Source organism: Opisthocomus hoazin, chromosome 2 (genome assembly GCF_030867145.1).
Source record: "Opisthocomus hoazin isolate bOpiHoa1 chromosome 2, bOpiHoa1.hap1, whole genome shotgun sequence".
Classification (NCBI taxonomy): Eukaryota; Metazoa; Chordata; class Aves; order Opisthocomiformes; family Opisthocomidae; genus Opisthocomus; species Opisthocomus hoazin.
The window spans coordinates 82361782-82386615 of record NC_134415.1 but is presented as its reverse complement, the minus strand read 5'-3'; positions in this window follow the sequence as shown (position 1 = coordinate 82386615).

Here is a 24834-nt window from a genome sequence, read left to right as displayed (position 1 = left end):
CTTAAAGGGGAAAGGGGGGGAAGCGAAGTGGCAGACGCTGCAACTGGCACTGCCCCCCGAGCCGGCCCTGCAGCCCCTCCAGCCCAGCAGGCAGTCACAGCCCCCCAGACTGGCACCGCCGCTGCCACAGCTGCAGGGTCTGCCTCGGTTTCCCTGGCAGGCACAGCAGCTGCTCCAGCCCCAGCTCCAGCTGCAGGCAGCGTGGCTGAGCCCAATGACCAACCTGTGCCGGTAGCAGTCGCCCCTGTAAAACTAAAGAAAGACGCAAAGAGAGCAGATTGCTCTGGGAGGGATGACGATGAGCCAGGGTCATCGCGGGAGATAGAGACAGAGATCATCACCCGGTCCCTGTCCCTGGGCGAGCTGCGAGACATGCGGAAAGATTTCAGCCGCCACCCAGGCGAGCACATTGCCACCTGGCTGCTGCGGTGCTGGGATAACGGGGCCAGCAGCTTGGAATTAGAGGGCAAGGAAGCCAAGCAGCTGGGATCCCTGGCCAGGGATGGGGGCATTGACAAGGCCATTGGGAAAAAAGAACAAATCCTCAGCCTCTGGAGGAGACTTCTGTCAGGCGTGAGGGAGAGGTACCCCTTCAGTGACGATTTTGTATGCTATCCTGGCAAGTGGACCAATATGGAAAGGGGTATTCAGTACTTGAGGGAATTAGCTGTGCGGGAGCTGGTTTACTGTGACACAGACGTTGAGCAGGTACCCACAGACCCAGATGAACTCCAGTGCTCACAATCCATGTGGAGGAAGTTTGTGCGGAGTGCACCCTCCTCGCATGCCAACTCACTGGCAGTTGTAAACTGGAAAGGTAAAGACGTACCAACAGTGGATGAGGTGGCTGTCAGACTCCGGCAATATGAGGAAAGTCTCTCTTCCTCCCTTGTCTCAGCGGTGGAGAAACTGGCCCGGGAGGTCCGACAAATGAAAGAGAGTAGGTGCTACTCACCACCTGTACGGGCCAGTGTCTCAGCTATTAGGGGCAAGCGTTTCCCTGCTCAGGAGAGGGAATACAGAGGCTACACACCACGGGGCACCCTGTGGTTTTACCTGCGTGACCACGGAGAGGACATGAGGAAGTGGGATGGAAAACCCACCTCAAGTCTAGAGGCACGAGTACGTGAGTTACGAGGTAAAACAATCACAAAAGGGGACTCTGTTAGGAAAAATGCGGCCCCAGTTTCCAAAAGCCAGCTCTCCAGACCAGGTAGACAGTTTGACCTTGATTCCGATCCTCTGGAGGGGACCTCCAAATCATTTTTACAGCAGGTGAGCAGCAATTTCTCTGACGAGGATTAGAGGGGCCCTGCCTCCAGCCAGGTGGAGGAAAGGGACAACCGTGTCTATTGGACGGTGTGGATTCGGTGGCCTGGCACGTCAGATCCACAAGAGTATAAAGCTCTAGTGGACACTGGTGCATAGTGTACTTTAATGCCATCAGATTTCAAAGAGTCAGAGTCCATTTGCATTTCGGGAGTGACCGGGGGGTCCCAAGAGCTGAGTCTACTGGAGGCTGAAGTGAGCCTCACTGGGCAGGACTGGCAGAAGCACCCCATTGTAACTGGCCCCGAGGCTCCGTGCATCCTTGGCATAGACTATCTTAGGAGAGGCTATTTCAAGGACCCAAAGGGGTATCGGTGGGCTTTTGGCATAGCTGCTGTGGAGACGGAAGAAATTAAACAGCTGTCCATTTTGCCTGGTCTCTCGGAGGATCCTTCCTTTGTGGGGTTGCTGAGGGTTGAAGAACAACAGGTACCCATCGCAACCACAACGGTGAACCGGCGACAGTATCGTACCAACCGAGACTCCCTTCTCCCCATTCATCAGCTGATCCGCCAGCTGGAGAGTCAAGCAGTGATCACCAAAACTCGCTCACCCTTTAATAGTCCCATATGGCCAGTAAGAAAATCTACTGGAGAGTGGAGACTGACAACAGACTACCGTGGCCTGAATGAAGTCACACCACCGCTGAGTGCTGCCGTGCCAGACATGCTAGAACTTCAATATCAGCTGGAGTCAAAGGCAGCCAAGTGGTATGCTACAATTGACATCGCTAATGCATTCTTCTCCATCCCTTTGGCAGCAGAGTGCAGGCCACAGTTTGCTTTCACCTGGAGGGGCATCCAGTACACCTGGAATCGACTGCCCCAGGGGTGGAAACACAGTCCCACCATTTGCCATGGACTAATCCAGACTGCACTGGAAAACGGTGGAGCCCCAGAACATCTGCAGTACATCGACGACATCATTATATGGGGCGACACAGCGGAGGAGGTTTTCGAGAAAGGGGAGAAAATAGTTCAGATCCTTCTGAAAGCCGGTTTCGCCATTAAGCGAAGTAAAGTAAAGGGACCTGCGCAAGAGATCCAGTTTTTGGGAATAAAATGGCAGGATGGGCGCCGTCAAATCCCAATGGATGTCATCAACAAAATAGCAGCTATGTCTCCACCAACCAGCAAAAAGGAAGCACAGGCCTTCCTGGGTGTTGTAGGTTTTTGGAGGATGCACATCCCAAATTACAGCCAAATTGTGAGTCCTCTGTACCACGTGACCCGGAAGAAGAATGATTTTGAATGGGGCCCTGAGCAACGACAGGCATTTGAACAAATTAAACGGGAGATAGTTCATGCCGTAGCACTTGGTCCAGTCCGGTCAGGGCAAGATGTTAAAAACGTGCTCTACACCGCAGCCGGGGAGAATGGCCCAACCTGGAGTCTCTGGCAGAAGGCACCAGGGGAGACTCGAGGTCGACCCCTGGGGTTTTGGAGCCGGGGATACAAAGGATCCGAGGCCCGCTATACTCCCACTGAAAAAGAGATTCTGGCAGCATATGAAGGCGTTCGAGCTGCTTCAGAAGTGGTCGGCACTTAAGCACAGCTCCTCCTAGCTCCACGATTGCCGGTCCTGGGCTGGATGTTCAAAGAGAGGGTCCCCTCTACGCATCATGCCACCGATGCTACGTGGAGTAAGTGGGTCGCGCTGATCACCCAGCGTGCCCGAATGGGAAACCCCAGTCGCCCAGGAATTCTGGAGGTAATCATGGACTGGCCAGAAGGCAAAGATTTTGGAGCATCGCCAGAGGAGGAGGTGACACGTGCTGAAGAGGCCCCACTGTATAACCAGCTGCCAGAAGAGAAGAAACAGTATGCCCTGTTCACGGATGGGTCCTGTCGCATTGTGGGGAAGCAGCGGAGGTGGAAGGCTGCTGTATGGAGCCCTATACGACAAGTCGTGGAAACTGCCAAGGGAGAAGGTGAGTCCAACCAGTTTGCACAGGTGAAAGCCATCCAGCTGGCTTTAGACATTGCTACTCGAGAGAAGTGGCCAGTGCTCTATCTTTACACCGACTCTTGGATGGTGGCCAATGCCTTGTGGGGGTGGCTGCAGCAATGGAAGAAGAACAACTGGCAGCGCAGAGGCAAACCTATCTGGGCTGCCCCATTGTGGCAAGATATTGCTGCCCGGCTGGAGCAGTTGGCTGTAAAAGTCCGTCACGTGGACGCCCACGTCCCTAAGAGTTGGGCCACTGAAGAACATCAAAACAACCACCAGGTAGATCAGGCTGCTAAGATTGAAGTGGCTCAGGTGGATCTGGACTGGCAACATAAGGGTGAACTCTTTATAGCTCGGTGGGCCCATGACACCTCGGGCCACCAAGGAAGAGACGCGACATACAGATGGGCTCGTAACCGAGGGGTGGACTTGACCATGGACACTATCGCACAGGTTATCCATGAATGTGAGACATGCGCTGCAATCAAGCAAGCCAAGCGGGTAAAGCCTCAGTGGTATGGAGGACGATGGCTAAAATATAAATATGGTGAGGCTTGGCAGATTGACTACATCACACTGCCACAGACCCGCCAAGGCAAGCGCTATGTACTCACAATGGTGGAGGCCACCACCGGATGGCTGGAAACCTACCCTGTGCCCCATGCCACCGCCCGGAATACCATCCTGGGCCTGGAAAAACAAGTCCTGTGGCGGCATGGCACTCCCGAAAGAATCGAGTCGGACAACGGGACTCACTTTCGCAACAGCCTCATAGACACCTGGGCCAAAGAACACGGTATTGAGTGGGTGTATCACATCCCCTACCATGCACCAGCCTCGGGAAAGATCGAACGGTACAATGGGCTGTTAAAAACCACTTTGAGGGCAATGGGGGGTGGGACTTTCAAAAATTGGGATGCCCATTTAGCAAAGGCCACCTGGTTGGTTAACACCAGAGGATCCACCAACCGGGCTGGTCCTGCCCAGTCAAAACCTCAGCGCCCAGTAGAAGGGCATAAAGTCCTTGTAGTGCACATGCGGAACATGTTAGGGAAGACGGTTTGGGTTAGTCCTGCCTTGGGCAAAGGCAAGCCCGTCCGCGGGATTGCCTTTGCTCAAGGACCTGGGTGTACCTGGTGGGTAATGCGGAAGGATGGGGAAGTCCGATGTGTACCTCATGGGGATTCAATTTTGGGCGAGAATAGTCCATAAATAAATTGTATAAAGTTAGTTGTTAAATAACCCTGTCACTGTCTGTTATCACTGTTATAATTGTTATATTTTGTACCAGTAGTAGCATAGTAAGAATCGTCCAGATTAAAGAAGGATGGACTTTTTTCGATGAAAACCTAGCAGAGCACAGCGATGATGGAACTGGACCTGGTTTTCAACAACTGGCATCCAGCAACTTCATCAAGATCAACATCTCCTGCAGACTGTGGGCACGGGCCGCACCAGATACATCAGCCGTGAGCTCCGGATGCAGCAAGTGACCGCCCATCACCACACATCACCTCTCCTGCCACGGAAGACCATAACGACAGATGGAGCCTGAAGTCATGGATTAAATGAACTCAATGGACACTTTAGAGTGATGATCCATAGACTAAAGGAATGATATCTGGAGACAGGAGAAGTGGTGGTGATCAACTGGACAATGGGGGACCTGGGCATGACGTAGATGGTATGGAATAAGGGGTGGATAATGTCCTGGGTTTGGCCAGGACAGGGTTAATTTTCACCGGACTCCAGGAAGGGGCACAGCCGGGGGGTGGGGGCTGACCCCACCTGGCCAAACAGAGCCCGGTATTCCATACCATGTGACGTCACGCTGGGTTCCGGTGGGGGGGGGGGGGCGGCGCGGCGGGAAGGCACTCGCGGCTTGGGGGGGCGCAGCGCCGGTCCGGTTTCGGGAGAGCGGCTGTTGTACGGTTCGTGGTTGTGTTTTCTCCTTATTTGTATCGTTGTTGTTCCTGTTTTCCCTCTGTTTGCTGTTCTGTTAAACTGCCCTTATCCCGACCCACCAGTTTCTGCCTCTTTCTTTCCATTCTCCTCCGCACGCCGGCGGGGGGAGGGGCGGCCGCGTGGCGCTTTTGTTTGCCGGCGGCAGCCGAAACCGAAACAAGAGCACAGAACTACAGTTTCTACAGTCTGTAGCTGCCCTTTCTGTTCCTGCAGAAATTACTTAGGAAGGAGAGAGCCTGGAAAGCACATATGGCTGGAAGTTTAGCCAAAAGTGGACGGCTCAGAAAAGCACAAAAGCCCTGGCTAGAAAAGCACATTATCCATGACATTCCACACACTTGGGCTGTGTGACTCACACCACCTGGGAAATACTGTCTCCAAAGCCAGGAGACAGAAACCTCTGGGTCTTATGCAATACTGCTGATACCATCTTTAGCCCTTCAGTGTTGTTGCATTCCACCACTAGTAGTAACAAATTCATCTGAATTGTTGGATTAGTTCAACTGCTATTCCATAGCACATGTCCTACAAGTTCAATTTTGTTTATAAATAAAAAGATCATCATGAAATTCTGAGGAATTTAAGTTTTGAATTCCTGAGTTTGTCTTTTCATTCTGATTAAGAATATTATTTTTCTAGAAAAGACACCAAAGTAAAATCACATAAAAATTCAATGTCCTGATCACTTCTTGCAAAACATGTTTAGAACTCTGAGTGAGGGAAAAGTGGTTTTAGTGACACTTTTGACAACAGCCCATCATAGCATGGATGGAAATGGATAGAATTAAGACTATTTCCTAACAAGAAAATCTTGGACTGCAAGTTTAGAAAGTGAAGGCATAAATTTTAACCTTTCTAAAGAACCTACTAGAAAGTTATAATTATTTCCTAATACATGCAGAGATTATTCAAAGTACCTATGGAAAGGATATTTTTTCCAGCAAGAAGCTATAACTTTAGAGTCATTTTTTTCTTATTAAGAAATATAAGTGCCTTGGGAGAGCCCTTGACAGGGCATGAGGACAGTCTTTAATATAAGGCAATGCAATAAGGCAAGCTGTTTCCTCTCTGTTGGAAGGACTGGAGCTTTGCTATAACAAATAAATGTCAGAATGTATCTTGCACAGTCTGGCACATAATATGATATATACCTAATTCAGCTTCAAATTTCAGTACTTGGAATCTGGATGACATCTGAGATTGTGATATCTAAACAGAGATGTCTTCATGATGATATCTTTAGGTCCTGTGGATGTCCATGCAATAGGGATGTGGGACCTGATTCATTTTCCTAAACAAAGTTTTCTGGGGTCATTTTAGGGACACTACAATATCTCACCCAGCTTCTAGCTGCCACTCCAGAATATCTTGTATGTCTTGTGTCAGATCTATTAGCCACATTGGAAGGTCTCAGGAAACTTCACTTGCCTTTTAGGTAGCTGAATTTGAAGCCACAAGGGAGGCTTTGTGAGCTGACACAGGCAGGAGGCAGGAACAACCACAAAACCATGGGTGAAATGTAAAAAGTACATTTATTTTTATTACCTTGCGAATCAAGCGATCTCTGAAGCAGCACTCTGGCAGAGGCACACAAGCAGGAATGCAAGAAATGCGGAGCTCAGTCCTTGCTAGAGAGTATGTTACCAAACCTGCTGTTTTCACCTGTGTATCAGGGGTTCAAACAGGCGTAGTTTTCTACTGTGCTTTGATCTTTCCCACAGCAGGGCAGGAATCTCAAGCATGTTCAATAAAGTGCCTCTGAGTCTATCACAGGCCTGTGTTGTCTAGACACAGATGTTCTACTTGTCAAGCAAACAAGACTAACCAATGATTAGTATGACACGTGTTTTTGACATCTCTACCTGCAAGTCACTTGAGTGTGCTTACAGTCCTCCTTGTCAATCTTCCGTTATTATCCCACAGAGACTAAGGAGGACAGCTAGAGCACAGATACCAGTTTGAATGCCCGAAAGTAACACATAGTAAAGGACATACAGAAGACTCGTGCCTTTTTGAAGTGGTAGCTGAAAACCTGGGACAATGTCTTAGGACATCATCAATAGTACTAGATCCTATGTGTGGGCACCTGAATAAATTCCTCAGTGCTTACGTAAGCTAATGATTTATGCAAAGTACAGACACCAAGAAAATTTGCAAACTCATATTTCTTCAAGATGAATTGATTGTTGAAATATATGTGCTTAATACTAACAATCCCCTCTTTCATAGCCTGACAAATACATGCTAATTTTATACATTTTTCAGCAAATCTGAAACAGATCATTTTCTCAAACTGTATATGAATTCTGGTTTAATATAAGAGGGAAAAGGAAGAATATTTCAGAAATGTTTACTTATTTTAGCTTACACATAAATATCACAGATTATCAGTCTATTTTAAACTGTGGTCACAGTTTCATAGAGTTTGAGGACATAGGGAGGCGGGTGTTGGTCTCCCAAGTAACAAGTGATAGGACGAGAGGAAATGGCATCAAGTTGTGTCAGGGGAGGTTTAGATTGGATATTAGGAAAAATTTCTTTACTGTTTGTTCAGATGTGGTAGAATATTAAATTATTTTTGCCAACAAAATAAAATTACAGTACAACTTCTGCCTTCATCATAACACGGTTTTGAGCAACAAATATAATCATGCTCACTCTTCATCAGAACTGCTTCAAGAATCATTACTAAGCATATATTCTAACTGTTGGAAGTTCTCCTAATTTATTAATAGACAATACTTTCTCTTTTCCCAACTACTCTCTAAATGACTAAAAATCTCTCAACGTGGCAGTCACCAAGAGTTCTAGATGAATTAATATTCACAAACTTGATAAAGCAGTCTCACTAGAACTGATCCAGCAGTATTCATGCTTCTGCATGGCATAGCTGTCTCTATAAGATCCATGCTTTGCTTACTCAAGAATTTATTTGAAAACGTATGCATTAAAACAGGAAGACTTCCCAATAGCTTCTGATGACTGATTGAGGAACAGAGGAACAGAACAAATGGAACATATCATTGTTCAAAATCATTGTATATTGTTGCTCAAAATTAGAAACAACTCACAATGGAACAGACAATCGAAGACAATTATTCAGCTAGATTACAAGCAGACCATACTGCTTCACAGAATATCATTATATCTACAGTTTTGTCTTTTTTTTTCTCTCTATTCTTTCCATCTGCTGATAGGTCACATTAGAAACAGCATATAATAGTAACTAATTACTGATTTTCAATTGGTCTCAATTTTTTATTTGCATACTATTATTTCAGTGAACATTTTCTGTTTTTCTGTGGTTTTAATAGTGGAATGATTACTGAAATATGGCACAACTAAAGATTTTTTTTTTTGATTGGTTAGGTTTTTAGTAGTGTCTTCAAAGTAATTTATATGCCATGATTATTTAAGTCTTAAATAAATTAGCTAATTAAAAAAAATATTAAAGGAGTCAGCAGTTAGATTTTTTGGCAGCTTTTCTATCTTTTGATATAGCTGTGAGCCTTACACAGACATGCAAATAAAGTAATAATGAAATTGACACTATAGTTTATTTCTTCCAGTAAATAACAGAATGAAAATTGAGACCAAATTGTGTATCCTTGTTCCACTTCTCAGAAAATAATACGCCATCCCTGAATGAGAGAAAAGATAGTAAGAAAAATTAAATGAGTTGTTAATTACAGTTTATCCACATAATGTGGAGGTATAGTCATTTCAACATGAATAAGTTAAAATGATCAAACTTTTCCTAGAATTTGGGTGTTCAGAATAGATTCAAAGCAAGTTGTGAGATTAATTTCAAAGTTCAGAGCAGCATATATGTTCTCTAAACTGAAAATGAAAAAAAAAGTTGTTGGTTTAAATGAGCAAAGTCCGTGCAAAACGCAATGGAATATAGTTTATGGAATAAGGAGATAGTCAATTGCCTCTCAATATTAGGGGTGGAGGGGAAGCATCAGGAAAAAATGGACTGGATAGGGCACAGCATTTCTGCAATGCAAGGGTGTTGGCTGGACCAGCACGTAAGATTTAGCAAGAAAGAATATCTATAAATATGAAGGTTAAATAGGAATAACAGAAGCATTGTAATAAACTTTAAAAAAATATTTAAAGAGATGATCACTAATACAGCTCACGTACACATTGACACTGAGTGATATGCCTTTGCACAGTGACAATTTATTGCAGGTAATTCTATCAAAAAAAGCTTTGGCATTGTCATGGTTATAGCCCCGGCCGGCAGCAAAGGACAAAGCAGTTACTCTATCTCCCCTCCCCCTGCTGGGGTGAGGAGGAGAATGGAAAGAACAAGGTAAAACTCCTGGGTCGGGATAAGGGCAGTTTAACAGAACAGCAAACGAAGAAAACAGTAACAACAACAATACTGATAAGGAGAATATACAAAACAAGCAGCAGAAATGCACAGAGCAACTCTCTTACTGCCTGATGCCCAGCGCGCTCACGAGCCGCGATTAATTTCCCCCAGGCCAGCTCCCCCACCTGGAACAGAACATCATGTCACATGGTATGGAACACCCCATTTGTTTGGTCAGTTTGGGTCAGCCAGCCCAGCAGTGTCCCCTTCCGGCTTCTTGTAATAATTATCCTTATCCTAGCCTAACACAGGACATCATCCACTCCTTATTCTATACCATCTACATCATGCCCAGGTCTCCCATTTTCCAGTTAATCACCACCACTTTTCCTGTCTTTAATATCGCACACAAATATCATTCCTTTACTCTACGGATTATCTCTCTCAAATGTCTGTTGAGTTCATTTAATCAATGATGTTGGGCTCCATCTGTCATAAGTCTTTCAGGGCAGGAGAGATGATGCGTGGTGTTGGATGGTCGCATGCTGCATTTAGAGCTCACGGCTGGTGTATCTGGCACAGCCCATGTCTATGGTCTACGGGTTGAAGATGTCGATCTTGATGAAGTTGCTGGGTGCCAGCTGTTGAAGTCAAGTCTACTCCCATCACCACTGCTCTTTGCTCTATTTCATCAAAGTCCATCCTGCATTAGTTTGGGTGTTTCTGACTGTAATAACATTGATATAACATGTAACAAATGTAGTAGTGATGACAGACAGTGACAGAGTTATTTAGTAATTAACATTATACAATATATTTACTAACTATTCTCACTCAAAATCAAATCTACATGAGATACACATTGGACTTCCCCATCCTTCTGCATTACCCACCAGGTACACCTAGGTCCTTGAGCAAAAGCAATCCCACGGACAGGCTTGCCTTTGCCCGAGGCAGGACTAACCCAAACTGTCTTCCTAAGCATATTCTTCATGTGCACTACAGGGACTTTATCCCATTCTACAGGACGTGGAAGTTTTGATTGGGCAGGGACAGCCCAGTTAGTGGATCCTCTGGTGTTAACCAACCAGGTGGCCTTTGCTAAATGAGTATCCCAGTGTTTGAAAGTCCCAACCCCCACTGCATTCAGAGTAGCTTTTAGCAGTCCATTGTACCGTTTGATTTTTCCGGAGGCTGATGCATGGTAGGGTATGTGATACACCCACTCAATACCATGTTCTTTGGCCGAGGTGTCTACGAGGCTGTTGCGAAAATGAGTCCCTTTGTTCAACTCCATTCTTTCAGGAGTGTCATGTCGCCACAGGACTTGTTTTTCAAGGCCAATGATGCTATTCCGGGCAGTGACATGGGGCACAGGGTAGGTTTCCAGCCATCCGGTGGTGGCCTCCACCATTGTGAGCACTTAGCACTTGCCTTGGTGGGTTTGTGGCAGTGTGACATAGTCAATCTGCCAAGCCAGCCCATATTTATGTTTTAGCTAACGTCCTTCATACCACTGAGGCTTTACCCGCTTGGCTTGCTTGATTGCAGTGCATGTTTCACATTTACAGATAACCTGTGCGATGGTGTCCATGTTCAAGTCCACCCCTCATTCACGAGCCCATCTGTATGTCACATCTCTTCTTTGATGGCCTGAGGTGTCATGGGTCTGCCGAGCCATAAAAATTCTCCCTTATGTTGCCAGTCCAGATCCACCTGAGCCACTTCAATCTTAGCAGCCTGATCCACCTGCTGGTTGTTTTAATTTTCCTCAGTGACCCAGTTCTCAGGGACGTGGGCTTCCACATGATGCACTTTTACAACCAGCTTCTATAGTCGGGCAGAAATATCATGCCGTAAAGGGGCAGCCCAGATAGGTTTGCCTCTGTGCTGCCAGTTGTTCTTCTTCCATTGCTGCAGCCACCCCCACAAGGCATTGGCCACTATCCAGGAGTCAGTGTAAGGATAGATCACTGGCCACTTCTCTCGAGTAGCAATGTCTAAAGCCGGCCAGATGGCTTTCACCTCTGCAAACTGGCTTGACTCACCTTCTCCCTCGGCAGTTTCCATGACTTGTTGTTTAGGGCTCCATACAGCATCTTCCACCTCCGCTGCTTCCCCACAATAGGACAGGAGCCATCCGTGAACAGGGCATACTGCCTCTCATTATGTGGCAGCTTATTATACTGTGGGGCCTTTTCAGCACGTGTCGTATCCTCCTCTGGCAATACTCCGAAGTCTTTCCCTTCTGGCCAGTCCGTGACTACCTCCGGAATTCCAGGGTGACTCGGTTTCCCCTTTTGGGCCCACTGTGCTATCAGTTTAACTCACTTACTCCATGTAATATCAGTGGCATGATGCTCTTTGAACATCCAGTCCAGGATGGGCAGTCATTGGTCTAAGAGGAGCTGTGCTTCAGTGTCGACCACTTCTGAAGCAGCTCGAACACCTTCATATGCTGCCAGAATCTCTTTTTCAGTTGGAGCAGCGCAGGCCTGGGATCCTGTATCCCCGACTCCAAAACCCCAGGGGTCGACCTCGAGTCTCCCCTGGTGCTTTCTGCCAGAGACTCCAGAGTGGGCCATTCTCTCCGGCTGTGGTGTAGAGCACGTTTTTAACATCTTGCCCTGACTGAACTGGACCAAGGGCTATGGCATGAACTATCTCCCGTTTAATTTGTTCAAATGCCTGTCGTTGCTCAGGGCCCCATTCAAAATCATTCTTCTTCCGGGTCACATGGTACAGAGGACTTACACTCTGGCTGTGATTTGGGATGTGCATCCTCCAAAAACCCAATATTTAAAAAGGCTTGTGTTTCCTTTTTGCTGGTTGGTGGAGATATAACTGCTGTTTTGTTGATTACATCCATTGGGATTTGACGACGCCCGTCCTGCCATTTTATTCCTTAAACCTGAATCTCCTGTGCAGGTCACTTGACTTTACTTTGTTTTATGGGAAAATTGGCTTTCAGAAGGATTTGAACTGTTTTCTTCCCTTTCTCAAAAACTTTCTCCACTGTGTCACCCCATACAATGATGCCATCGATGTACTGCAGATGTTCTGGAGCTTCACCGTTTTCCAGTGCAGTCTGGATTAGTCCATGGCAAATGGAGCCTCGGGGCCAGTTACAATGGAGTGCTTCTGCCACTCCTTCCCAGTGAAGCTCACTTCAGCCTCCAATACACTCAGCTCTTGGGACCCACCCGGTCACTCCAGAAGTACAAATGGACTCTGACCCTTTGTAATCTTGATGGCTTTAAAGTACACTGTGCACCCATGTCTACTGGAGCTTTATACTCTTGTGGATCTGATCTGCCAGACCACCGAATCCACACTGTCCAATAAACATGGTTGTCCCTTTCCTCCACCTGGCTGGAGGCAGGGCCCCTCTAGTCCTGGTCAGAGTATTTGTTACTCGCTTGTTGTAAAAATGACTTAGAGGTCCCTTCAGGAGGATCAGAAGCAAGATCAAATTGTCTACCCTGTCTGGACAACTGGTGCTGGAAACTGGAGCAGCATTTTTCCTAGAGGTAGCTCCTTCTGTGATTGTTTTTCCTTGCAACTCATGCACTCATGCCTCTAGACTTGAGGTAGGTTTTCCATCCCACTTCCTCATGTCCTGTCTGTGGTCATGCAGATAAAACCACAGGGTGCCCCATGGTGTGTAGTCTCTGTATCCTCTCTCTAGAGCAGAAAAATGCTTATGCTTAATAGCTGAGATACTAGCCTGTACAGGTGGGGACATATTATCTTTGAATTGCTGGACCTCCAGGGGCAATTTCTCCACAGCTGAGAAGGGGGAGGAAAAAAGACTTTCTTCATATTGCCAGCATTGGCTGACCACTTCTTTCACTGTTGGTGCCTCTTCACCTTTTCAGTCCATTACTGCCAATGAGTTGGCATGCCATGATGGTGCATTCTGTACAGATTTGCTCAACATAGGTCATTTGCGTTGGACTTCATGTGGGTCTGTGGGTAACTGCGCATTCATTGTCCGCTCACCTGGATAACATACAACAATGTCAGTGAAGGGATTCCTTTCCTTCTCACCTGACAGAAGGTGAACCTCCAGAGGCTGAGGGCTTGTACCTTTTTTTCCAATCACCTTGTCAATACCCCCTTCCCTGGCCAGGGATCCCAGCTGCTTGGCTTCCCTGTCCTCTGATTCCAAGCTACTGGCCCCACTATCCCAGCACCGGAGCAGCCAGGTAAAAATGTGCTTGCCTGAGTGGTGGCTGAAACCTTTCTGCATATCTCGCAGCTTGCTCAGGGACAGGGATCAAGTGATTTTATCTGGCTCTGCCTTCTCCTCCTGCTCTGATGATGGCCCTGATTCATTGTCATCCCTTACTGGGTAAACTGATTTTTTCTGTATTTCTTTTTCTGTATAGGGGTGATTGATACTGGCACAGGTTGGTTTTCAGGTTTAGTCACAGTGCATGATGGGTTTGAGTAGCTGCCATGCCCACCATGGGGTCTGAGGTAGCCATGGTGGCTGGAGTGACTGCAGAGCCCGTTGTGGGGTTGGGACAGCTTCAGTGTCTGTCTCTTTGGTCCGTCCCCCCCCTCCTTCCCCTTTAGAGCACTGAACAGTGTTATGACTAGCCTGAAGAAGAAAGCAGGAGTGAAAGAGTGGGGGAAAGTATCCCCTCCACTTTTCCCCATAGAGAGAGTTTGATTACTAGAAACTCCAAGAGATAGCATCTGAGGTATGGAAATGACGGCAATGCTGCATACAAATGTAAGCCTAAATTCATGCCCAGTGATGTTATTATATCATAAATCGATATTACATAGTACCGAAAAATCATAATCCCGATCCTTTTCCCTGAGGTGATGAACAACATCGCAGGGAACACATGCAGCAAGTAAGGGTTTACATACCACAACCACGTGACCAAACAAAGCAACATTTTGACCAGTGACTATTTAACTAATACAATAAATACATACAACAAATTAGAACAAAGTTATTTTGATACACTCTGCTCAGCCCTGCGTTATCCCGACCCTTCGGGCCCCACGTTGGGCACCAAAATGGACTGCTGTGGTTTAGCGCTGGAAGGCCACTAAGGACCACACAGTCGCTCTATCTCCCCTCCCCCTGCTGGGGTGGGGAATTGTATGAAAAAGGCAAAACTCCTGGCTCCGGATAAGAACAGTTTAACAGAATAGCAAAGGACGTTAACAGTAACAGCAACAATACTGATAAGAGACATATACAAAAACAAGGGAACACACAGAGCAACTCTCTCACCACCTGATACCCAGCATGCTCCCGATCAGTGATTAGCCTCCCCCCTCCCCCTGGCCAGCTCCCTTACTCAGCAAAGAGCATGGCGTCACATGGTATCGAATACCCTGTTCTTTTTGGCCAGTTTGGGTCAGCCAGCCCGGCTGTGTCCCCTCCTGGCTTCTGGTGAAAATTAACCCTGTCCCAGCTGAACCCAGGACAGGCATGTTCACAATTAAGTGTGAGCTATGGCATTCATCTCTTAGCCATTACCAAATTTAGACAAAATATCTTTTGTGTATTTTGCATTTATAATTTCATAGTTGATGTCTTGCAAATATAAACATATATCCTTGAAGAACTGCAGCCAGCTTCTTGAAGACCACATTCCACAGCAACAGTGGTCTTAGAAAGATTACCAAAAGCAGGATTTGTCCTGCATTTTATGTTTTGCATTTTATGATCATATCAGTTTCATATGATGAAATTTAGAGGTAAAATAGTCCAAAATTGTATTAGAGCGATGGTATTCACTGAAAAACTGAGTGAAACTGGATCGTTGCATTAAACACTACACAAAATCATTATCAGACAATGAGGGGAAAAAAAGCCCAATACCTAAAAGAAAATCAGAGACTAACTGACAGAATAGGTGTTCCGTGAATTACTAAAACCAATTAAACACATGAGCAGACTTTCACAAATGGTGCTATGGCAAATGGAAATGGAAAAGAGAAATTCATTATAAAAGAGCATACCAGAAAGCAGAAAAGAACCTACAAGTTTTACTGCATTTTTCATGCTTCTGCTTGCAGTAAAGTATTTCTTTGCTGGTATGTTTCAGATTTAATGTTAGATCTCTTTAAAAAAACAAATCTGAAATTTTACTATAAGATATATAATATTTATAGAACAAATTGTTTCGGTTTTATTACAATAACAGCTAAGCTTTCTTTCTTTCTTGTTTTTTTTTTTCCTCCCCAAAGTAAACATCTCTTTCTGGAGAACTTGGAGAGACAGATGACAGCAGATCTAAAGAAATGCAGCCTGACATCTAACTAAATTGACTAGTGCAATGTAATACTGTTGCCAGTCTGTATTTGTCAGAAGTAGCTATAAGAATGAGGCCCAAAATATGTTTGTGAGAAAGACTGAGACTTTTCCAAAACAAATGGAAGACTTTGCAACAAAATTTCTGTGAAAACTTTGAGGATTCCTGAAAAAAGTACATGCCCGTTACAGGAATATGAGAAACTTTTTGCAGTTCATAATAAAATATTGTGGCTTACAAAAACATCAGTTCATTTGTTTCACTAGTTTCCTTAAAAATGAGATTTTGTTTTGCAAAGAAGAATCTTGAGTAGCAAATATTTGTTACTAAGAAAAAGATTGAGAGAAATATTGAAAACCTCAAGCATTTAAGAAAAATAGAACTGGTTTGAAAAATCATGAGCTGTTCTTTTATTTCACTTAGACACTTCCTGAGTTTTCAGGAACATTCTGTTGTGTTTATCATTTTTTCCTCAATATAGCTTAGTCTATTGTAATCTATTCATTTTGTTTTTAAATAAATGTGAAGTTTTTCTCATGCACTTGTATATCTCCCAAAATTCAATATTTGAAAACATATTAAACATAATAAAATTGATAGTACAAAATCAATGAGTTTTGTCATAGCATATGTAACACTTCGTTTACATTTTCAGAGTATTCTGAAATAAATAGTAACAAAACTTACATCATTACATATCTGTGATGATGCCATTCCCAGATTCTAATGGAACAATAATACACCACATGTTCTCAAAAATTAAAATTGCTGGCAGCTCATTTATCTCTTGCAGAAGCCAAGACTGCACCCTCCAGTGGGGCTAGAGTTGCCCATAGACAGGGTTGTTACATTATTTATGAGAGAGATTCACTGTCTGTATACACCATGAACTGAAGCAAGACCAAACCCAGTATGTAAGTATATAGCGGTCAGACAGGATAAAATTCAGATAAAATTCAAGATTTTGAGAAACAGAATAATTACAACAACATGACTATTTCAAATGATTTCTGGTCATACTTTCTATCAGAAAACACCAATTCAAAGATCAGTACAACAGCCAGGAGCACAGTATACAATATAAGTGAACACTATCCAAAAAAATAAAAAATCCAGTGAGCCCCTGAGTAAGTAGAAAGCTTTCAGGCTATAGTAGTGGGCGCAGAACAATCTCACTGGGCCTGGTAAGAACCCACATGTAGCTTGTGAAATACTGATCAGTCCAAGAGAAGGTATTTATATTAATTTTCCAGTGGAAGGTTTCCACTTGGTATATTCCATACTTTTTTTACCCTTTCAGTTTCTTCCTGAAAATTCAAAGGTTGGATACTCTTCCTACTGTGAAAGGCACATACTTTTCTCCCTTTCTTTTCTGCCCTCCAATATTGTATTAAAAAAAATATAGAGATATATTTACTGATAACACGTATCTGCTTAACCCAGAAGGATTTTTTCCCCTTCTACAGAAATTTCAGCAACCCATGGTTGTTTTCCTGAGGAATCTTATTGTTAAGTTTACAAAGTTAAAATTAACAGAATCTTCAATCCCTCTAGACTTATTCTATATTTGGTCTATAATTATCACATCAATTTAACGTTGTTCAATAATTGCCTAAAATGATAAAGTGGATAGAGGAGGGTTATCCAAATTTCAGGACGGGGCTCTGAGAAACCTGATCTAGTGGTAGATGTCCCTGATCATTGCAGAGAGAAATGGTCTAGATGGCCTTTAAAGGTCGCTTCCAACCCCCAAAATTCTATATTATTCTATGATAGCAGAAAGAAACCCAGAACAGATACTCTCCTCTCATTCAAAGCACAGTAATTCACGATAATTAGTCTCTCTCTTTTGGTTTGGCCTGGATGAATGCCAGGTGCCCACCAAAAGCACTCTATCACTCCCCCTCCTCAACTGGACGGGGGTGAGGAAATATGATGAAAGGCTTAAGGGTCGAGACAAGGACAGGGAGAGACCACTCACCAGTTACCATCACAAAACAGGCTGAACATGGGGAGAAAAAGGAGTTTAATTCATCACCAATCAAATCAGAGTAGGATAGTGAGAAACAAATACAGATCTTAAAACGCCTTCCCCACACCCCTCCCTTCTTCCCGGGCTCAGCTTCAATCCCGTTTCTCTGCCTCCTCCCCCTCGCGTGGCGTAGGGGGATGGGGAATGGGGGTTATGGTCAGTTCATCACACATTGTCTCTGCCACTCCTTCCTCCTCAAGGGGAGGACTCCTCACACTCTTCCCCTGCTCCAGCTTGAAGGTTCCTCTCATGGGAGACAGTTCTCCACAAACTTCTCCAAAGTGAGTCCTTCCCACGGGCTCCAGCTCTTCACGAACTGCCCCAGCATGGGTCCTTCCCACGGGGTGCAGTCCTTCAGGAACAGGCTGCTCCAGTGTGGGTCCCCCATGGGGTCACAATCCCTGCCAGCAAACCTGCTCCAGCGTGCGGTCCCTTCCACAGGCTACAGGTGGATATTTGCTCCAGCATGGACCTCCATGGACTGCAGGGGGACAATCTGCCTCACCATGGTCTTCGTCAGGAGTTGCAAGGGAAGGCTCTCTGCCTCCCCCCCTCCTTCTTCACTGACCTTGGTACCTGCATAGTTTTTTCTCTCACATAGTCTCACTCCTCTCTCTACCCTGCCATTTCATCCCAGAGATTCTTTCTTCCTCTCCTTAAATATGTTATCACAGAGGCACTACCACTGTCACTGATTGGCTTGGCCTTGGCCAGCGGTGGGTCCATCTTAGAGCCAGCTGGCACTCAGTTTATAAAACATGGTGGAAGCTTCCAGCAGCTTCTCACAGAAGCCACCCCTATAGCCCCCCAGCTACCAAAACCTTGGCAGGAAAATGCAGAACACTCTCCAAGACAGAAATTATGGGAACTGTGAAGACTAGAAGAGCAGTACCTCTCCCTTGCAGAACAATTTTGGTTGCAAAATAAAACATCATCAGCTGAAAGAGTAGCAGGCAATAGGTCTATTTCAGCATAGGCCAGTCAAGCTTCCTCTCCTGTACTGCCGTTCAATATAGTTTCCAAGATCCTGCAAGATGAAAAAAATAACAACAAAAAAATTATTGTTTCATTACCCAGGAAACTCTGAAATAAGCCTTCTGCATTCTAAATTATTTTTAGTCTCCTGCCATTATATGGTGCAGCTGGAGGGTCTAGTTGATTGATGATAGTGTTGCTGTGGACTAGGGCAAGTCTATTTCTCTGAATTCAGGGCAATCCATTACAGGTCCTGAATAAAAGTGTAAGCTTTGTACATCCATTCTATGGGAAAGATGATATTTAAAATAGAAGTGGCTTCTAAGACTGTAGTCTTCACCCCGAATAAAGTATGGCTTTCCAGGAACCAGTGTAGATAGAAGTACACTCATATAAAAAAAAAAGCTTTGTCTTATATTAATACCTTGGTGGAGGATGTATATTAATATGGGGAACAGTGTTACATTTTTTTCTAATGAAAGTCCTTTTGCTTTATGTAATGGTTGAGGAACATAACAGTAGATGAAATATTATCCAGACTTCTTAGGACAGAAGATAATCAATTTGTTATTTCAAACTTCTTTCAACCAATTTAATTAAATAGGTGGGTCATTTCTTTTGACATGTAAGGACTAAAACAGATTTTGAAATAAACTGTCAGGTTTTCCTCCTTCCTTAATAACACTTTTTAAGATCTCTAGAGAACAGGACTAGGTATGATAAATCAAATAATTTGCTGCTGTTCTTCTTACATTTTATTAGAACTTGATACTGTTAGCTTACGAGTTTTTGTACTAACATCTGATTTCATTTTTATAGGCTTATGAAATTACATATGACAGGATTTACTTCTAATGTTTTCTCAAATGTCCAAGGGCATTTAAACCTGCAGAACAGATCAGATGCAATACAGTTATCCTTATTGGTACATGTTGCTAAATAAAATATTATTGACATGGCCGATTACTCTTCTTCCTAAATGGTATACAGCTTCATTTGATGCTTGGGTGTCATGCATCCCAGGAATTTACTGATGTTGACTTGTCTGTAGAATTACTATATAAATAATAAAGACATTTTACAGATATAGAAACAACATCAAACCTTTAATACCGCTTTATAGTCATAAATACTGTTGTAAAAGCTACCATAAACTCTATCTGCTTAAACATTGATCTGACTTGCATTTTAATATTTCCAGCTTTTCTTATTCCTGGTTTCTTTCTTTATTTTAACCATTTCTCTCTCTCTTTTGTGAGAGTGACTGTTTTTTCAGTGGGCAAAATAAATCAGAAGATCAATCATTTCTTAATGTATATGATGCCTTGGGCATAACATCACCCTATGGGGAATAGCTTACAGATTTGAGCTATACTCGTTTGTACTTTATTTTCAAAAGGAATGAACTTCCCATCTTAGGTACTTATTTACTGATATTAGCTTCTATAAAAAAGATTTATTGTGTAAAAATTTCAGAGGCCTCAGTCACGCATTACAAACCAAACACAAATGTAATAGCTTCCCTTAACCCAGAAAGAAAAGAAAATATAAAATATACAGTTCTCTGTGCACATATCCTTGTCCTCAGGATACACTGGGTAGCATATACACAAGTTTATCACATTCTGGGTATTTTGGACTGGACGACAGAAATAACTCTGAATTTTAGGGATTGTCCTACTAGAAATCTTTAATGCTTAGCTTTTGTGATCACTGCTACCATTGGTCCCAGAGTGATCTTGATGTTTTAAGAGTCAATAACTATAAGCTGATATGGTGACCTATTTGATGACTGAAAGAGAAGCCCTGTGAGTTGTCATCTTCAAGTACTCACAAGAGTCCACATCTTCTGATTAACACTCTCAGGATAAACAAGAGGAAACAGTGCTGGATTCCTGAAGAATCAATTGTACAGCCTCTCTAAGACCTTTCTTGTGCAACCTGAAGGACCCTTAAACACAGGTCCACTTTCTGAAAAGGCGTCTGAAGAAAAGCAATAAAAATAAATCTGCTTTTCAGCCCATCGAAGACAGCTCACAGATGGAACTGCGGAAAACCATATCTGATGAGTAAATGTTTCCAGTGCTCTGATCTTCAGCTTTCAAAAGTGTGGTAACAAGTAAAAAATTAGCTAGGTGCTCTATTACTACAATCATTATAATAGTTAAAGAACATATCTGGAAAAATCACCAGTCATTATCAGCATTGGCACTGCTATATCCAGGAGCTTAAAAATTTCAGGAGCTCATACTGGGACTTTCTAGTGAAGTAGGATTGTCAGAGATCACCTATCTAATAGATACGAATTAATTCAATTTGTAGAATGTACAGTAATGTGCTTTAGGAAGAAGGTAGTAATATTTTCATCCACAGGGCTTGTTGAAGAGATACTTATTATATGTTAATACAGACAAACTTTTGCATGTCATCAGCGATTATCAGGAACTTGTATTTCTAACCTATGTTTCCTCTCCAAAATCTTACCCACATCTACCGTCACACATTTATATTGGAGGACAGTGAAAGAGGCAGAAATATGCTGTTAAAAGCTTTATAGTTCATGGAACAGTAATTCCCAGCTCAGGTAAATGTGTAGATGTGGTATTCCCTTTCCACCAAAGCATCAGATAGATTTGATAAGCAGTCCAGGTTTGCGTGAAATATTTATTGATTTTGGCTAAATATCACAGCCATGCTGATCCTCCTATCATATCTGCCGCTCTTAATCCAAGGCACACCTGCAACAATCTCTGCTAATGTAACTCTGATTTATTCACCAGCTAGGTTTCTGTACTTTATTCAGAATAATGAGGCCTGATGATTATAAAAATCTGATACCGTATTGTTTAGCAAAAGCAAAAAAACTCCAGATGAATATTTTTTCTTTAGAAAAGAAGTAGAAATATCTCAGTGGATTAGGACAAAGGACAGATAGATGTGATTGTGAAAAGGAACAATAAATATATAGTAAACTTGCTCTTTCACAACTTCTGGTAGCTTGTGTCAGTGAGTCATGTAGTTTAGCAACCTTAAATCAAAGTTCATGAAGATTCTGCATCTGGAATTTGTAAAAGATATATACCAGCCAACAGTAATATGTAACATAATAGAAGCAGGATATTGAATTGATTTACTGTACCCAAGATTAATTTGGTAACAATATTAGATTTAAGGCTGGCCAGTGAGTTGGCTTAGTCCTGTAATATAATCGTCTCTTGAGAAATGCATTAATTTTCTACTGTGTAAAAACAGTTTTTGATCATGAATAAAATTCCTTTATTCTTATGTTTTTGCTTCTTCAGAACTCAGCCTCCAGCATTTAATTATCAGCAATAGCCAGCATAAAGTATTCTCATTGATTTGTAAATATGATATACACATGTATAATTATATATATATACACAATGTCATTGCCCCAGAGTGCAATACAGGTATTTATCATGTTTATTAGCTAAAAGCAACAGCAATTACGATTTAAAGACCAAGAAAAGTAACTGCTGTTTAAATAAAACTAACTTTATGTATTCCAATTATCTGTTCCAGTCTTTGTGATTAACCAAAGGTTCACTAAATTAACTACAATAGTTTAGAGACTACAAAGTGATTATTTTTTATCATCATCTCCAGTTCACCTGAATAAAATTTCTCAGGAACTGACTGCTGAGATTATTTCAGGTTTTAAATAGAATTTCTTTTCTTTACTGTATGTATACAGGTTAATGAAGTGGGAAAGCCATTAAAGGTAAATTAAAAGTTGAGTTAAAATTAAACTGCAATGAAAGCAAACCCCATAACAGGGCCCATGAGGTGATATTCACATTAATACTGAATGAACAATTTTACTGGAATAAATAGCAGATGAATTTAAATTGCTGAGGTCATTAATTAATATTTTACTAAGAAATGTATGTATCTGGCATACTTTCACCTTAATATTACTGAAGTAAGCAGTCAGATGACCAGGCCCTGGCCTGAGGTTTAGCTAACTGCACAGGCCATGAGAAACTACTGCATACACCTGTGGTAAATGATTGAACGGACCCCACAGAATCACAGAATCACAGAATCACAGAATAGTAGGGGTTGGAAGGGACCTCTGTGGGTCATCTAGTCCAACTCTCCTGCCGAAGCAGGGTCACCTACAGCAGGCTGCACAGGACCTTGTCCAGGCGGGTCTTGAATATCTCCAGAGAAGGAGACTCCACAACCTCCCTGGGCAGCCTGTTCCAGTGCTCCGTCACCCGCAGAGAGAAGAAGTTCTTCCTCATGTTCAGACGGAACTTCATCTGCTTCAATTTGTGCCCATTGCCCCTTGTCCTGTCACTGGGCACCACTGAAAAGAGCTTGGCCCCATCCTTCTGACAACCACCCTTCAGATATTTATAAGCATTTATTAGGTCCCCTCGCAGCCTTCTCTTCTTCAGGCTGAACAAGCCCAGCTGCCTCAGACACCCCTTGTAGGGGAGATGCTCCAGTCCCCTCATCATCCTTGTAGCCCTCCGCTGGACTCTTTCCAGTAGCTCTTCATCTTTCTTGAACTGGGGAGCCCAGAACGGGACACAGCACTCCAGATGAGGCCTCACCAGGGCAGTGTAGAGGGGAAGGAGAACCTCCCTCGTCCTGCTGGCCACACTCTTCTTGATGAACCCCAGGATCCCACTGGCTTTCTTGGCAGCCAGGGCACACTGCTGGCTCATGGTTAACCTGTCGTCCACCAGGACACCCAGGTCCCTCTCCACAAAGCTGCTCTCCAGCAGGTCCACCCCAAGCCTGTACTGATGCATGAGGTTGTTCCTCCCCAGGTGCAGCACCCTGCATTTGCCTTTGTTGAACCTCATCAGGTTCCCCTCTGCCCAACTTTCCAGCCTATCCAGGTCACGCTGAATGGCAGCACAGCCTTCCGGTGTGTCTACCACACCTCCCAGTTTGGTGTCATCAGCAAAATTGCTGAGGGTACATTCTAACTCTTCATCCAGGTCGTTGATGAAGAAGTTAAACAAGACTGGGCCCAGTACTGACCCCTGGGGGACACCACTTGTTACCAGCCTCCAACTAGACTCAGCGCCGCTGATGACAACCCTCTGAGTTCTGCCATTCAGCCAGTTCTCAATCCACTTCACCGACCACTCATCCAGCTCACACTTCCTCAGCTTCCCTAGGAGGATATCATGGGAGACTGTGTCGAAAGCCTTGCTGAAGTCAAGGTAGACAACATCCATGGCTCTCCCTTCGTCTACCCAGCCAGTCATGTCATCGTAGAAAGCTATTAGATTGGTCAGGCGTGATTTCCCCTTGGTGAATCCATGCTGACTACTCCTGATAACCTTCTTTTCTTCCACTTGCTTCATGATGGCCTCCAGGATAAGCTGCTCCATCACCTTTCCTGGGATGGAGGTGAGGCTGACCGGCCTGTAGTTCCCTGGGTCCTCCTTCTTGCCCTTTTTGAAGATTGGAGTGACATTGGCCCTTCTCCAGTCCTCGGGCACCTCTCTTGTCCTCCAGGACCTCTCAAAGGTGATGGAGAGTGGCTCAGCAATGACATCCGCCAGCTCCCTCAGCACTCGTGGGTGCATTCCATCGGGGCCCATGGATTTGTGGACGTCCAGATCACTTAAGCGATCCCTCACACAGTCCTCCTCAACGAAGGGAAACTCGTCCTCTTTGTAAGCTTCCTCTCTTACCTCCGGGGCCTGGGATTCCTGAGGGCCTGCCTTGATACTGAAGACTGAAGAGAAGAAGGCATACAGTAGCTCTGCCTTCTCCGCATCCTCCGTCACCAGAACACCCGTCTCATTCAGCAGCGGCCCCACATTGTCCCTAGCCTTCCTTTTGCTGCTGATGTAGTTGAAGAAACCCTTCTTGTTGTTTTTGACATCCCTTGCCAGCTTCAATTCCAGGTGGGCCTTGGCCTTCCTCGTCGCATCCCTGCATGCTCTCACCACGTTTCTGTACTCTTCCCAAGTGGCCTGCCCTCT